Below are 5,048 nucleotides of genomic sequence, written 5' to 3' on the forward strand. Positions count from 1 at the left end.
GATTTCTGGTTTTGAACTGTTGAAAAGGAATGAGAAACGGTTTAGTTGGGACCCGAACCGGTTGGCAAAAGTCCACGTTTTAGGGGAGGTGCTGCCGAAATTTCTATAAAATCCGAGTCTTTATTGAAATGTTGTCTAAAAAATGATGAGTTAAAGACTTCTACTATTTTATTTGAATTATCGAGAAAAGGATGATTCATGCTTTCGAAATGAATTAATAAAGAGGAAATTGTGATTTAGTCTTGCTTCTTAAGAAAGGCATTGTATCTCTTTCAGGAGAAGGTTATTTAGATGAAACTTGTGTTTTAAAGCTGTTTGGATGTGAAAAGGGTTTATGCCTTTGAATTTGACTTGGGGGTTTCAATTAAAGAAGTTTCAATGACTTTGAAAGAACCTGAATGTCTATTGACAAGTTTCATTTTGAAATGTTTTGAGAAAGGTTTTAAGTACTCCTTGAATTCTGAATTCTTGCAAGACTAAAACAAACCTTGAACTTGAAACATCGGAAAGCTAATGTTTCAATGATTTTAAATGAATTTGGTGAAGTGAGTTATGTTATTCTCCCCTAAAGACTTGGGACTCTGCCGAGAAACTTTGTTATAAAATCCCATTGTGGAATGGGTGATTTTGATTGTTCCCAAATTGAATCTTTAACTTTCCATGGTTTTGGAAGTTTCGGAAAGAGGATGCCGAGAGCGGCTTTGTTTTAAAAAGGGAACTTACTTTGAGTACATTTGGCTTATGAGCCTGAGATGATTTGAGAAATGAGATCTTTAAAGCCAAGGCTGAAAAGAGTTGAAATTTGATTTCAAAGTGAAATGGCTTGAGAAAAGTGATTTGAGGCTTAAATGCCGGTTTTATGAATTTGATGATGTTGAATGGTGGAAGTGTTGTTTTGTTGTGAGCCGAAATGGCTGTGTATGATTATGAATATTGGCTGGTTCTTGATTGAGCCGTGAGCCAGAATGGCTGTGTATGATATTAATTTATGGCTGATTGCCGAATGAGTTATGGGCCGTATGGCTGACTATGAATTATGAATTTAAGCCGGATGGCTGAGATGGATGTTAATCCATGACTGGGACTGAATGAATATATGCTTGAGATACCTGGGTAGTAGCAAGGGTTGTGGTTCGTCCCACTTGCTCCAGGTCAGAGACTGTGATGCCTTGGTAGTAGCGGTAGTAGTGGTGATTCCACTCGCTCCAGGTTGAGCTGTTAAACACCAGCCTGGGTAGTAGCCGCAGTAGTGGTTATTCCACTGGCTCTGGGTTGAGCGGGTAGTAGCAATGGGGTTGTAGCTCAAACCCACATGCTCCGCGAGGGGTGTTTCTGTCCATGGTTAGCTACCAGGACGTGTCGGGTTGGCTATATAACCGACAGATGATATCATCAGCCACTAGGGACAGGCATGCATCATATGCATCTATGTGACATTGTTTGGATGTGCATATTATACTTGGTTTGCCTATGTGATTAATTGCTAATTGTTCTACTTGCAATAACTGTTTGTTTGTGCTTGCATCTTCCTATTTGTGTTTGCTACTAGGACTCTATTGGACTGTGGTGATTGGTTGATGGCTGAATTGTTTAGGCCTAGGGCCGTGGTTGGAATGAGATGAACCGATGGTTGATTTCGGTTTTGTGTTTCTGGTTTGTTATAAAATATGAAAGGCTATTTTGTTTCAGCATAAATAAACCGTTTTGAAAGACTTTTGAGTTTTTGAGAATTGAACGGTTCCTCTTTTAGAAAAGATTTCCAACTTTACTTTTATTGTAAACCGTTGTTTTGAAAAGAGGCATAAGACGGTTATTAATCACTGGTACGGTTTATCCTCACGTATCCTATTACAGTAATTCCCAAAAACCCTCTACTGAGAACCCTTTCGAGGATGATGTTCTTACCCCCTACATTTTTCCCCTTTCAGGATATGGGCGCAGAAGTTACGAAGAGCTTATTTAATTGTTGTGATGCTCTGTATTGTTTTAGCTATGGTTTATTGTACCCTCGCCTTTATCTTGATATAATCTGTAAGAGGGATAGGAATTGTATTGGATTATATGTATATGAAAGCACTGATGGATTACCATAGATGATATACGAGTTTTGAGTAAAGCGAATCGCGGGTTTTGGGAACGTTAGAATCTATTTCTCGAGGCTATTCAGTTGTGAGTCTTGAATTCTGTTCGAGTCGACTTGTTCTTTCATATCCTAACTTGAAGTTCTTGTTTGCTAATCCCCTTGAAAAGTAGTTTGATGTTCCACTCTATTCCTCTATCAACATGCATTCTTGTTTGATCTTAAGTGCATATGCTTGTTTGAGATCCTTGTTGCACCTACCTTCCTTTATTTGAGTTCTTCTTGATTCAAGTATTCTTTGATATAGCCTTGAACTTGTCTTAATGTGCTGTGACTTTTAACTCCGGATTCCGAGTTCATTCTTAGAGAACTTGTTGATTCAGTTTTCTTCTTATTTGACAGTGATTACAGCTAATTTTGAGATTTTTATAAAAATTGCTGTTGACTAGATATACACTTATCTATACGTGGAACTTCGAAAATTTCTTATACAGTTTAACAACTATTTATTTCTAATACCTCCCCTGTACTTTTACTGGTTTGCGGAACCGCATTTACTTCAAATACAATTTGACTTTCTAGTAATTTTACTATAGTTCCATCGCACGCCTTTATCTGATTATGCATTTGGGCATTTTTCGAAATTCTGGGAAGAAGGAATTCTTCGCTTTTATTTCGGTTGATTTTTGTTGATAAACTTTACCTAAATTATTTTTTACTTGAGTTCGGTTTAGCATACTACATTGTTGATGCCATTGTTGTTCTTTTGAAAATGTTGGACTCATAGCTTTATTCTTATGAACGGACTCGTTCCTTCTTAAGCTTTTCACCTCTATGAATGTCATACGTGACCCTGTTTTTAACTAATCTTTTACATCTTGTAAACATTACCATTGATCTTGGTTTTTCTTCTCTGGTGAATCTCATCCTTATGTGATTCAGTTTGATTCGTTTCAAAATAGTGCATCATTTATCCTCTCATTGTCTCTACCAGAGTTTTTAGTCAAAGACTTATCCTTGAGAGATTACTAATGATTGAGTTGTCTTTTCTATAACTTTTGTATTCTTTTGGATCAATTGAAAGCTTATTTGATGTCTCATGCCTAGTGAATCTTGTTTGAACTACTTTAATTTAAGATCCTTTCTTGTATGGCTTGACTCCTTTTAAGTACATTCTAAACTTCTTGAATGTTCTTCTGAGATGGTGATTTCAAGAACACTTTTGGAGTCTTGTTTTGAACTTTTTAAAGAAGTTTTGAATTCTCTTTAAAGCAGTTCTAAACTAAATTTATTTTTCAACTGCTTGATTGTAATGGAAACCATCGTTCAACTTTGACAAAGTTGTTTTAAAGTGGCATGCGCTATTTTAAATGAGGTTTTGGAAAGCTTCCTTGTTTAGTGGAAACCAGTTTGTTTGTAACGCACCACTTGTTTCCTTTACCAATTTGTAAGCGAACTTTTACCTCGGATTTTCTTTCTAAAAAGGGTTTAACTTCCTCTTGCGCCCTTGCTATGAATGTTATACACGCTTTTTTGAATATGGACTTTGGAGATTTTTGAACAAGCATTTGATTTCTCTTCCGAGTTTTATGATTGCTTTTGGTTAAGTTGTGCACCTAATTATCTTTCTAAAATATCTGAGGGAATATTTTAGCTCCTAGCCAAACTTGTGAGCATCTTGTTTTTAAAACTCTACATAATCTACTTCGACGTGAAATTGGACTAGAGCAAAGCCACGTTTATGCTTTTGCTACTCTCTTGAAGGATATTTGTTGCTTAACTTTTCTTTTAGACTGCGAGGTGATTTTCCTGCAAGTTTTCGATTCTTTTAAGAACAATGTATTCAGAAGTATTTTTAATTATGCTCTTGAAGTTTTGTGAGCTTTGTCTTGGGTTTGAGAGATTCTTCTCTATAAACTTCATACTTCTTCGACTCAGCTTGAGTTTGCTTCAAAATAATACGCTGAATTTTCTTCTTGTTGATCATATTGGATTTCTTTGATTCAAGGGTTATCTTTGAGGTTGTCAATTGAATTGTGTCTAGCAAACTTCATTGCTTGAGTATCCTTGGTTATCTGGGATTGGATATATTCTCTCAAATCTATTATTGCTATCCTTGACATTTGACTCTCATTTCTAAATCTTGTATCCTTCTGAGTAGACTCGAGAATTGTTTGATATCACGTGCGACTTGTAGACGTATACGTAACGCGATGCGTTAGTTCTTTAAGACATGATATGTGTATACGGAAGTTGAAGCGGTAGGTGTGCAACGTTATGAGTTGTGGGTGTTTTGTTCCTTGCGGACGGGTTTGCGATTGTAAGGCTTGTGATCGAGTATGAGATTGTAAAGTGCTTGATGGAGTTGGAAAGTTGAAACCTTGAGGTTGATATGAGATTAGTGTGCGGATATTGAACACATCGTTTTAACTCCATCCTGTTTTATAGCCTTTGATGCCTTGCCCTACTATCACATGATTGACCCATGTTATCTTTTGCATTGAGCCTACCTTGTAACGTTTGCTTTGCAATCACACTCCTACCTTTGCACCCTTATGCATATGACAATCAAAGTATTTGAAAATCGTATATATATGATTATATTTTGAGATATTTTTGCTTCTTCCTTAAATGTGTTCAAGGGTGAACTGTTATGGAATTTCTTTCATTTTGTATCAATTTTCGAGGGCAAAAATTTTTATAAAGTGGGTAGGATGTAAGACCCAGAACTTTTGAAAAGTCTTATTATGATCAAGTCTCAAATCATATAGTTATTTATAGCCTTAATTTCAGAGATTATTTTATTAAAGATAATTAAGGCAAGTTTTGATTTATGGAATTTGAGATAAGTTATGATTATTATCCAATTTCACAACTATTGGATTATTTTCTATATTCAGAGTATAAAGTTGGTAGTTGTGAGATAATAAGGATTTCTATATGATTTGGATTAAATAATTAATATTTT

This window comes from Arachis ipaensis, chromosome B08, assembly GCF_000816755.2.
Source record: "Arachis ipaensis cultivar K30076 chromosome B08, Araip1.1, whole genome shotgun sequence".
NCBI classification, from domain to species: Eukaryota; Viridiplantae; Streptophyta; class Magnoliopsida; order Fabales; family Fabaceae; genus Arachis; species Arachis ipaensis.